Source organism: Neophocaena asiaeorientalis, unplaced genomic scaffold (genome assembly GCF_003031525.2).
Source record: "Neophocaena asiaeorientalis asiaeorientalis breed wild unplaced genomic scaffold, Neophocaena_asiaeorientalis_V1.1 scaffold275, whole genome shotgun sequence".
Lineage (NCBI taxonomy): Eukaryota > Metazoa > Chordata > Mammalia > Artiodactyla > Phocoenidae > Neophocaena > Neophocaena asiaeorientalis.
The window spans coordinates 5,973,538-5,986,583 of NW_020173679.1; positions in this window are offsets into that span (position 1 = coordinate 5,973,538).

Sequence of the window (13,046 nt, forward strand, 5' to 3'; positions counted from 1 at the left end):
AAGCATCCAATGAATGTGACCCACTCTTATGTTAGGCCACATGTAGAGACCTTACATTCTATTGAGGTAGGCAAAAAACACATAAGCTGAAAACATAAATTTAATACAAGCAGAGCTGTACCTAGACCACAGTAGCGCAGGAGGGTGAAGGGATTAAAAACGCCACCCCCCAAATGTGCCACATTGTTATGCATATTTTTGGAGCTATAGGCAATCAAGACACAGCCAATTGAAACAAAGAAAACCTTTTCCCTCTCTCTGCACTACCTAAAAGAATTTAGAAAGGGGGCCTGGCCAGAGAGAGAGAGTTATTACCAAGAGATAACTTTAACTGAATGAGGTACCTGTATGGCTGGACAAACATCTAATCACCAAACACCTGCTCTTCTGTGAATCACCCTCCCCCCCTTTGAAGCCTGGGGCCCCTCTCGCATTCTGTGTCATGAGATCACACATAAGCCTCCATTGCTCGGCTTCTCCTGGGGTCTCACTGTGCTTGTGGGACTCCTGAGCCTTCCCAATTAAACTTCTTTTTCTCTTGTGTTAATCTGTCTTATGTCAACTTGATTATCAGATCAGTTGAGGAAAGTAGAAGGTTAGAGGAATTATTCTTCCCCAACGATAATAAAAATGAATGTGCAAACTGAAACTACAACACAATCTTAATAATCAGAAGAAAAAATTATGGTTATCCCCTGACCTTTAAAACAGTTAAGAACTCTTGGGCTTCCCTGGTGGCGCAGTGGTTGAGAGTCCGCCTGCCGATGCAGGGGACACGGGTTCGTGCCCCGGTCTGGGAGGATCCCACATGCCGCGGTGCGGCTGGGCCCGTGAGCCATGGCCGCTGAGCCTGCACGTCCGGAGCCTGTGCTCCGCAACGGGAGAGGCCACAACAGTGAGAGGCCCGCGTACCGCAAAAAAAACAAAAAAAAATTAAGAACTCTTTTGCTGTGATTATAAATATACAGATAAATAAAAACTAGTCAACTACCATTGACTTAACACACTGTAATTTAAGATGTTGAGAATTAAAGTGTTTTATTTCCTTGCGAGAAACTTATCAGAAGTAGTGTGAGCAGTGGCTGCCTCCTTCTCATAACTGATGACAGGACATCCGCATCTTTTCTATGCTTTGTAAATTGTCATCCTCCTTACTAAGTTGGTATCAGCCTCCCACATTTGATCCTTTGGACTTCCAATGTCATGAAATTCCCCCAGAGTTCCTTGAGTGTGAGCTTTCTGACCAGTGTCACCTTGTCTGGAGCTTCTTCATTCTTTTCTTCACACACTTTCCTCTTTCCTGCATCTCTGGGAGATACGGGCTGTGAGCCTGAGAGGAACAGAGACCATGGAGAGAGGGGATCCCTTGACTGGTTCAAGGTCACACATGGGAAAATGGAGGGAGAAGGGTCTGGATTTACCTGCATTTTATCCACATGAAGCACCTCACCAGCGCAGGTTGGCTCCATTTGGAGGAGAAAGGTCCTGGATCAGCAAGTCCCTGGAACAGCAGATGGGAAACATTCCTAACAGTTTTAATATGGTGTACCTGATCAAAGCTGGTTTCTGTTTCCCGGCGGAAACTCATAAGACCGTGGGGATCAAGGACCAGATTGACCAGGGAGCTGGGAGGAGTTTGTTCTCCTTGGGCTGGGAACCCAGGGGATCGGGGTAAGGTTTGAGGCCACACCCACTGGACTCTGGATCTCGGGAAGGGAGAGGATGAGATGCTGAGACCAGGACCCACACCAGGGCCTGCAGTGCAGGTGAGCCCTTTCCCTCTATCAGGTGCAGAGTCAGAGAACAGCTGGCTCTGGGTTCCTCACATATTCCTGTGTCCCTCCTCTAGAGAAGTCTCACCTGCAGGACAGCTGCACCTGTCCCTGTGCAGGAGAGGACCCCAGCACCCACCTGGGTGCAAAGTCCATAAGGGGACCAGAGGCATTTGGCAGTGGGTGGGGGAGTGTGGGAGAGGTTGTCTCCCTGGCGCTTCCCCCTCCCTTGAGTTCACGGCAGGTTTCCTTCCCTCCAAGTCCTCCTGGGATACTTGCACCTGGAAGTCAGGCAAGGGTCAGCCAAGGTCCAGTGTGGAGGAGAGCTCTACTCAATATTCTTTCATAACCTATATGGGAAAAGAATCTGAAGAAGAATGGATGTATGTATATGTGTAGCTGAATCACTTTGCCGTACACCTGAAACTAGCACAACGTTGTAAATCAACCATACTCCAATATAAAATAAAAATTAAATTCCCGAAAAAGATGAACTACTGACATAGTAGTAAATTATGTCCCAATAAAGAGTTTATATTTTTTAAATAAGACACTTCACATTACTTTAAAAATTTTTTTATTTATAGTTTTGGAAAACATAACAACTTTTGGTAAAAATGTGTCATTTATGTCACAGGTTGGTACTGTTACGCATAATTGAATTGATAAATGAGTTTTAAATATTTTCCCATTGTAACTAGATGACAAATATTGACAAATATAACCCAGATACTCAAAAGCTCTTTAGGATCATCGATATATTTTTAAAATATAAAGGCATCTTGAGACTGAAAATTTGAGAACAGTGGCTCTAGGAAGAGAATTTACCAATAATGAAAGCAGTGGTTTTTCCCTACTGGTGAGAAAAGTGAAGTTTCTTTCCCCCTTGTACTGTTATTTAATCCTGCACACACCATCCAAACATGCGAGTTATGGTCTGTGTGGTGAGGGTGAGCACAGGGTGGTACAGCCACACTCTGTCTACTGCTTCTCTGCTGGCTATCATAGTTCACACAGCTAAGTCAGTCAGACATGCAAATATTTGTGGGTTTTTTTTCTTTTTCACTGTAAAAGCCCTGTCTCCTTATTTTTTTTCATTTTTCTTTTGGCATATTTTCCTAGAAGAATTTTTCCAGTTTTATTGAGGTATAATTGACCTATAACGTTGTATTCCTTTTCCAGTGTACAACATAACGATGTGACATGTATACATTGTGAAATGATCACCACAAGAAGTTTAGGTATCATACATCACATCACATAAATATAAGTTTTTTTCTCATGATGAGAATTTTAAAGATCTACTCTCTTAGCAACTTTCATACACAACACACAATGTTTTTAACTTTTGTCACTGTGCTACGACAGACACATTCCATCCCCTTGACTTATTTATTTTGTGACTGGAAGTTTGCACCTTTTAACCACTTTATGTCTTTCCCCATAGGTCTTTCTTTACTTATTTCACTTAGCACAATGCCGTCACGGTCCATCCATGTTACCGAAAGTGGCAGGACTTCTTTCTTTTTTATGGATTTATGGCTGAATAATATTCATATATATATATAAATATATACATTCATATTTTCTCCATCATCCATTGATGGACCCTTAGATTGTTTACATGTCTTGCTACTGTAAACAATGCTTCAGTGAAACTGTGGCTGCAGATTTTTTTTGAGATACTGATTTCATTTCACTCATATATACACCCAGAAGTGGAATAGCTGGATTATACGGTAGTTGTATATTTAATTTTTTGAGGAACCTCCGTACTGTTTTCCACAGTGGCTGCATCAACTTACATTCCCAGCAACAGTTTCAAGGGCTCTCTTTTCTCCACGTCCTCATCAACACTTGTTATCTCTTGTCTTTATAACAGCCATACTAAATATTCCGAGGTGATATCTCCTTGTGGAGTTTTTTCTCTTTTTTTAAATTTTTATTGGAGTAGAGTTGATTTACAATGTTGTGTTAGTTTCAGGTGTACAGCAAAGTGATTCAGTTATACATATACATATACATATGTCCATTCTTTTTCAGATTCTTTTCCCATATAGGTCATTACAGAGTATTGAGTAGAGTTCCCTGTGTTATACAGTAGGCTCTTATTAGTTATCTTTTTTATATATAGTAGTGTGTATATGTCAATCCCAAACTTCTAATTTATCCCTCCCTATCCCTTTCCTCCTTGGCAACCATAAGTTTGTTTTCTACATCTATAACTCTATTTCTGTTTTTAAAATAAGTTCATTTGTACCATTTTTTTTAGATTCCACATATAAGTGATATCGTATGATATTGGTCTTTCTCTATGTGACTTACTTCACTCAGTATGACAATCTCTAGGTCTATCCATGTTGCTGCAAATGGCATTATTTCATTCTTTTTTATGGCTGAGTAATATTCCATTGTATATATGTACCACATCTTCTTTATCCATTCCTTTATCAATGGACATTTAGGTTGCCTCCAGGTCCTGGCTATTGTAAATAGTGTTGCAATGAACACTGGGGTACATGTATCTTTTCAAATTATGGTTTTCTGCAGATATATGCCCAGGAGTGGGCTTGCTGGATCATATGGTAGCTCTATTTTGAGTTTTTAAGAAACTTTTATGCTGTTCTCCATAGTGGCTATGCCAATTTACATTCCCACCAACAGTGTAAGAGGGCTCCCTTTTTTCCACATCCTCTCCAGCATTTATCGTTTGTAGATTTTTTTGATGATGGCCATTCTGACTGGTGTGAGGTGATACCTCATTGTAGTTTTGATTTGCATTTCTCCAATAATTAGCGATGCTGAACATCTCTTCATGTGCTTTTTGGCCATCTGTATGTCTTCTTTGGAGAAATGTCTATTTAGGTCTTCTGCGCATTTTTTGATTCAGTGATTTGTTTTTTTGATATTGAGCTGCATGAGCTCTTTGTATATTTTGGAGATTAATCCCTTATTGGTTTCTTCATTTGCAAATATTTTCTCCTATTCTGTGGGTCGTCTTTTCATTTTGTTTATGGTTTCCTTTGCCGTGCAAAAGCTTTTAAGTTTAATTAGGTCTCATTTCTTTATTTTTGCTCTTATTTTCATTACTTCATGAGGTGCATCAAAAAGATCTTGCTGTTATTTATGTCAGAGGGCGTTCTACCTGTTTTCCTCTAAGAGCTTTATAGTATCCAGCCTTACATCTAGTTCTTTAATCCATTCTGAATTTATTTTTGTGTATGGTATTAGGGAATGTTCTAATTTCATTCTTTTACATGGAGCTGTCCAGTTTTCCCAGCACCACTTACTGAAGAGACTGTCTTCTCTCCATTGTGTTGATATACTCTTGCCTCCTTTGTCATAGGTTAGGTGACCATTGGCACATGGGTTTATCTCAGGACTTTCTATCTTGTTCCATGGTTCTATATTTCTGATTTTGTGCCAGTACCATACTGTCTTGATTACTGTACCTTTGTGTATAGTCTGAAGTCAGGGAGCCTGATTCCTCCAACTCCGTTTTTCTTTCTCAGGGCTGCTTTGGTGATTTGGGGTCTTTTGAGTTTCTATACAAATTGTAAGATATTTTGTTCTAAATCTGTGAAAAATGCCATTGGTAATTTGATAGGGATTGCATTAAATCTGTAGGTTCCTTTGGGTAGTATAGTCGTTTTCACAATATGGATTCTTCCAATCCAAGAACATGGTATATCTCTCTATCTGCTTGATTTCTTTCATCAGTATCTTATAGTTTTCTGAGTACAGGTCTTTTGCCTCCTTAGGTAGATTTATTCCTAGGTATTTTATTATTTTTGTTGTGATTGTAAATGGGATTGTTTCCTTAATTTCTCTTTGTGATATTTTGTTGTTAGTGTATAGGAATGCAACAGATCTCTGTGCCTTAATTTTGTATCCTGCAACCTTACCAAATTCATTGATTAGTTCTAGTAGTTTTCTGGTGGCATCTTTAGGATTCTCTATGTATAGTATCATGTCATCTGCAAACAGTGACAGTTTTACTTCTTCTTTTCCAATTTGTATTCCTTTTATTTCCTTTTCTTCTCTGATTGCCGTGGCTAGAACTTCCAAAACTATGTTGAATAATAGTGGTGAGAGTGGACATCCTTGTCTTGTTCCTGATCTTAGAGGAAGTGCTTTCAGTTTTTCAGCATTGAGAATGATGTTTGCTGTGGATTTCTCGCATATGGCCTTTATTATGTTGAGGTAGTTTCCCTCTATGCCCATTTTCTGGAGAGTTTTTACCATAAATCGGTGTTGAATTTTGTCAAAAGCTTTTTCTGCATCTATTGAGATGATCGTATGGTTTTAATTCTTTAATTTGTTAATATCACATTGATTGATTTGCCTATATTGAAGAATCCTTGCATCCTTGGGATAAATCCCACTTGATCATGGTGTATGATCCTTTTAATGTGTTGTTGGATTCTGTTTGCTAGGATTCTATTTTGTTGAGGATTTCTGTGTTTATGTTCAACAGCGATGTTCATCTGTAATTTTCTTCTTTTCGTGATATCACCGGTTATGGTATCAGGATGATGGTGCACTGTAGAATGAACTTGGGAGTGTTTCTTCCTCTGCAATTTTGTGGAATAGTTTCAGAAGGATCAGTGTTAGCTCTTCTCTAAATGTTTGATAGAACTCGCCTGTGAAGCCATCTGGTCCTGGACTTTTATTTGTTGGAAGCTTTTTATTATTATTATTTGTATGCTCTTATTTATTTATTTTTCATATTGCACCAATATTTACTTTAAAAATGGTGCTAACCATTTTTTAAACATCTTTATTGGACTATAATTGCTTTACAATGGTGTGTTAGTTTCTGCTTTATAACAAAGTGAATCAGTTATACATATACATATGTTCCCATAGCTCTTGCGTCTCCCTCCCTCCCACCCTCCGGGTTGGAAGCTTTTTAATCACAGTTTCAATTTCATTACTCGTGATTGATCTGTTCATATTTTCTATTTCTTCCTGGTTCAGTCTTGGAAGGTTGTACCTGTCTAAGAATTTGTCCATTTCTTCCAGGTTGTCCTTTTTGTTAGCATATAGTTGCTTGTAATAGTCTCTTATGATCCTTTGTATTTCTGTGGTGTCAGTTGCAATTTCTCCTTTTCCATTTCTAATTTTATTGATTTGAGTCCTCTCCCTTTTTTTCTTGATGAGTCTGGCTAAAGGTTTATGAATTTTGTTTATCTTCTCAAAGAACCAGCTTTGAATTTGATTGATCTTTGCTATTGTTTTCTTTGTTTCTATTTCATTTATTTCTGCTCTGATCTTTATGATTTCTTTCCTTCTACTAACTTTGGGTTTTGTTTGTTCTTCTTTCTCTAGTTGCTTTAGGTGTAAGGTTAGGTTGTTCATTTGAGATGTTTCTTGCTTCTTAAGGTAGGAGTGTATTGCTATAAACTTCCCTCTTAGAACTGCTTTTGCTGCATCCCATAGGTTTTAGGTTATGTTTTCATTGTCATTGCGGTATATTTTTTATTTCTTCAGTGAGCTCTTAGTTATTTAGCAGCATGTTGTTTAGCCTCCATGTGTTTGTGTTTTTTTACAGTTTTTTTTCCTGTAATTGATTTCTAATCTCATAGTGTTGTGATCAGAAAAGATGCTTGATATGAGTTCAATTTTCTTAAATTTACCGAGGCTTGATTTGTGACCCAAGAGGTGATCTATCCTGGAGAATGTTCCGTGTGTACTTGAGAAGAAAGTGTATTCTGCTGTTTTCTGATGGAATGTTCTATAAATATCAATTAAATCTATCTGGTCTAATGTGTCATTTAAGCCTTGCATTTCCTTATTTATTTTCTGTCTGGATGATCTGTCCATTGGTGTAATTGGAGTGTTAAAATCCTCCAGTATTATTGTGTTACTGTGAGTTTCCCTTTTTATGGCTGTTAGCATTTGCCTTATGTAATGAGGTGCTCCTCTGTTGGATGCATAAATATTTACAATTGTTATATCTTCTTCTTGGATGGATCCCTTGATCATTGTGTTGTTTCCTTCTTGTCTTGTCTCTTGTAATAGTCTTTCTTTTTAAGTCTATTTTGTCTGATATGAGTATTGCTACTCCAGCTTTCTTTTGATTTCCATTTGCATCGAGTATCTTTACCATCCCCTCACTTTCAGTCTGTATGTATCCCTAGGTCTGAAGTGGGTCTCTTGTAGACAGCATATATATAGGTCCTGTTTTTGTATCCATTCAGCCAGTCTGTGTCTTCTGGTTGGAGCATTTAATCCATTTACATTTAAGGTAATTATTAATATGTATGTTCCTATTACTTTTTCTTAACTGTTTTGAGTTTGTTTTTGTAGGTCTTTTTTTTCTTCTCTTGTGTTTCCTGCCTAGAAACTTTCCTTTAGCATTTGTTGTAAAGGTGGTTTTGTGGTGCTGAATTCTCTTATCTTTTGCTTGTCTGTAAAGCTTTTGATTTCTCCATGGAATCTGAATGAGATCCTTGCTGGGTAGAGTAATCTTGGTTGTAGGTTTTTCCCTTTCATTTCTTTAAATATATCTTACCACTCCCTTCTTGCCTACAGAGTTTCTGTTGAAAAATCAGCTGATAACTTTATGGGGATTCCCTTTGTTATTTGTTGCTTTTCCCTTGCTTCTTTTTTTTTTTTTTTTGCAGTATGCGGGCCTCTCACTGTTGTGGCCTCTCCCATTGCGGAGCACAGGCTCTGGACGCACAGGCTCAGTGGCCATGGCTCACAGGCCCAGCCGCTCCGTGGCATGTGGGATCTTCCCAGACCGGGGCATGAACCCACGTCCCCTGCATTGGCAGGTGGACTCTCAACCACTGCACCACCAGGGAAGCCCCATCCCTTGCTTCTTTTAATATTTTTCTCTGTATTTAATTTTTGTCAATTTGAATAACATGTGTCTCAACCTGTTTCTCCTTGTGTTTATTCTGTATGGGACTCTCTGTACTTTCTGGATTGACTATTTCCTTTCCCATGTTAGGGAAGTTTTTGACTCTAATCTCTTTAAATATTTTCTCAGACCTTTCCTCTTGCTCCTCTTCTTCTGTGACACCTATTATTTGAACGTTGGTGTGTTTAATGCTGTTCCAGATGTCTCTGACTCCTCATTTCTTTTCATTCTTTTTTTTTTTTTTAATTCTGCTCCCTGGCAGTTATTTTCACCATTCTATCTTCCAGCTCACTTATCCGTTCTTCTGCCTCAGTTATTCTGCTATTGATCCCTTCTAGTGTATTTTTATTTTCAGTTGTTGTGTCGTTTATCACTGTTTGTTCTTTAGTTCTTCTAGGTCCTTGTTAAACATTTCTTTTCAATCTGTGCCTCCATTCTTTCATCAAGATTTTGGTTCATCTTCACTATTATTATTCTGAATTCTTTTTCAGGTAGATTGCTTATCTCCTCTTCATTTAGTTCTTCTTGTGGGTTTTTATTTTGTTCCTTCATTTGCAACATGTTTCTCATGTTTTGTCTAGCTTTCCGTGTTCATGGTTTCCTTTCTGCAGGCTGCAGGACTGTAGTTCCTCTTGCTTCTGGTGTCTGCCCCCTGGTGGGTGAGGTTGGTCCGTGGGCTTATGCAGACTTCTCAGTGGGGGAGGACTGGTGTTTGCCCTCTGGTGGGTGGAACTGGGTCTTGTTCCTCCGGTGGGCAGGCTGTGTCAAGGAGTGTGTTTTGAGGTAGTTGTGAGAACAGTACGACTTTATGCAGCCTGTTTGCTGATGGGTGGGGCTGTGTTCCTGTCTTGCTGGTTGTTTGGCCTGAGGGGTTCCAGCTCTGGAGCCTGTAGGCTATTGGGTGGGACCAAGTCTTGGTGCCAAAACGGGGACCTCTGGGAGAGTTCACACTGATCAATATTCCCTGGGGCTTCTGTGGCCTGTGTCCTTGTCCCCACAGTGAGTTACAGCCACCCCCCACCAACCTAGGAGACCCTCCAGGACCCCTAGTTAGGTCTACTCTGGTTCCTATGGAAGTATTTCTTTGTGCTGGGTCACGGTGCCTGTGAGTTCTTGTGTGCACCCGACAGGAGTGGAGACTCAGTTTCTCCCAGCCCTGTGGAGCTATTGCACTCAGGCCCCACTGGCCTTCAAAGCCAAATGCTCTGGGGGTTCTTCCTTTCAATTCCTGACCCCCAGACTGTCTTGGAGGGCATTTTTGTAGGTGGGAATGTCCCTGTGTAGTCAGCGTGGTTTTAATATTTTTGGGGGTGAGGGCTGTTTTTAATATGTATATCTGCCTCCTCTTTCCTCAGTGTATGCTGGCTATTATCCCATTGATAGGAGGTGTGACTGATGTTGTGGTGACCTGAGCCTGTACTGAATATTGAAAGGGGCCTCCTTTTTACTCTGTGGTTGTCACTACCCTGTCAGGGGCAGGGCTTGCTCCATAGTTGTTGGAGTAGAGGCCCCCAAATCTGTTTCTGAGCTATGTTTCTCATCTGTGATGTGAGGTAGGTGGGATTGGAGCACTCCCACTGGGAGAGAAGCCATGGAGTTTTCCTCCTCTGGAGGTGTTCACCTGTGAGGGTACTCTGTTGTCACTTTTCACCCATTGTGCTGGCCAACACGTTACACTGCTTTTGGAACAGCTCTCAGCACCACCTAACTGTGGGTATGCCGGCAATTGGTCCTGATGTCTGTCAGGTGTTGTTTCTACCAGGCTACCAGTGCAGATCCACCAAAGTCAGGTCTCAGGACTGCAGTAATCATGCACCTGGACCTGCTGTGGGAGCTTTGGTGGCAGCTCAGATTCTGGCCTGAACCAATCCCCATGTGTACATGTCCACAAAGACCACAGCTGCTAAAGCTTGACCAGTCTCAGCTGCAGGAGCACTCGTTTGTTCAGATGTTCTGCAGGCGCTGAGTTACAAAGCCGGCCGTGGGTGTGTAAATCCGTGGTTCCTACAGTTGCACAGAAAGATTTCAGCTCTTCTCCCTTAGCTGCACAGCCCCTGGGGCTCAGCTATAGTTTCAACCCCACCTCTGCTTGTCAGCCTCTCACCAGCATCTGCTCTAGATGCTGCCCCAGAGCACATGTGCCCACCCAGGTGGACATTGCAGGTGGCAGCAGGTGGGGAGTGTGAGCCTGCTCAGGTGGGAGCTGCTCCTTGTGCCCATGAAGGCAGGGGTCAGCATGTGGGGAAGAGGGCTCCCATGGAGGGCCTGCCCCTTGTGTGCAGCTCAGTAGTGGCACCCTGCTTTTATGGTGGTCCAGGCTTCTTCCACGAACATTCCTGGCTGTGGAGCTCCTTACTCCTGTGCCTTCAGGCTGTCTGTTTGCAACCAACAGCAGTCCCCTCACTGTGTTTGCTCTCCAAACCCCACGTTCCAGAACCCAGCTTCCATCCACAATAGCAGACACACATCTCAGGCTGGGGTGTGCAGGGCTGTGGCATGGACTTTCAGTGTAGGTCTTACTCTCTCCTGCCTGCCACAGACCAGTTGCTGCGCTGTCCTCTGAGCCCCCAAATCTTCCCTTCTGTCCCAGCTGATCTTCCCGTCAGTGAGGGGGCTTCCCTGGGTGTAGGAACCTCTCGTCTCCTTTAGGTTCCCCCCCAAAGGTGCAAGTCCCATCCCATTTTCTCTTTTCTTTTTTTTTCCCTTTTTTCATCTTACCCGGTTGCCTGGGTATTTTTCTTGTCCTTGTAGGTGTCCAAGTCCTCTGCTAGTGTTCAGCAGGTGCTCTGTGAGAACCGTTCCATTCGTAGATGTAGTCTTGATGTACTTGTGGGGAGAGGCGAACTCCACATCCTCCTATTCTGCCATCTTGACTCCACATCAAGAGGTTTTAAAGGTCCTTGAATTTGATTAATGTCTAAACTATTATTATTTGTCTTGCTTCACTGTTTCCCCATCTACAAATGAGAGGCAGGAGGAGAACATGGGGGGATCTGCCCTGGGACGGCCTCACAGTGTCCTGCTTAGTTACACTTCCATGTTCAATTCACACGTACAAATGTATTGACCACAAGGTCTGTTGCTTCCATATCCAATTAATTTATGTAATTGGTAGACAGCTAATGTTGATTTCCCCCAAATTTGCACTGCAGTGCAAAATAGCATTTGGGTACAAACTGATGTTAATGATGTCTATGCACCCCCAGTAAGAAGCATTTACTGCCACACCAGGCTTTTTTTTTTCAGTTGTGGGATCACAGGGTGATAGAGACACAGTCCCTGCCCTTTATGAGACAATCTCTAACAGGTAAAATTGTCAAAAGAGAAAAATAATTGCAATGCACACCTTTTTTATTTATTTATTTTATTTTATTTATTTTTTTGTGGTACGCGGGCCTCTCACTGTTGTGGCCTCTCCCATTGCGGAGTACAGGCTCCGGACGCGCAGGCTCAGCGGCCATGGCTCATGGGCCTAGCCGCTCCATGGCATGTGGGATCTTCCCGGACCGGGGCACGTACCCGTGTCCCCTGCATCGGCAGGCAGACTCTCAACCACTGCGCCACCAGGGAAGCCCAATGCACACCTTTTTTATATGATCCAGCAGTCTCACTCCTTGGTATCTACCCAAATGTGTTGAAAACTTATATCCATATCAAATGTGCACACAGATGCTTATAGCAGCAAACCAAGGAAGCAACCAAGATGTCCTTCAGTAGATGAATGAATAAATAAACTCTGATATATTCAGACGATGGAATATTATCAAAACATGAAAAGACATGGAGGAAACTTACATGCTTATTACTAACTGGGAAGCCAATCCGAAAAGGCTACATACCGGATGATTCCATTTATATAATATTTTAGAAAAAGCAAAGCTCTGGGGAAAGCAAAAAGGTCAGTGGTTGCCAGGGCTGCAGGAATGGAAAGATAAATAGCAGAGTAAAGAGGATTTTTAGGGCAGTAAAACTACTCTATAGGACACTACAACTAAATATTTGCCAAAACTCATAGAATATACAACTCCAAGAGTGAACCTCAGTGTAAACTATGAAATTTGGGTGATAATGATGCCTCAGTGTATGTTCGAGAATTATAACAAATGTATTCCTGTGGTGGAGACGCCAATAGAGTGGCTGTGCACGTATAGGGGCAGCAGTTAGATGGGAACTCTCGGTACTTCCTGCTCAGCTTTACTATGAATCTAAAACTGCTCTGAAAAATAAAGTCGACTTTAAAAACTATAACTGTAATCCTTCCAGCTCTAAAATTTGATTATTCTAAATATTTTTAAGGGAGAAAAATAATCCGTGTTCATTGATTTTTAAAATCGGTTTTAAAATCCGATTTGTTTTGAGGCTCCAAACCAAATAAAACATTTTCTTAAATCCACATCTATTCT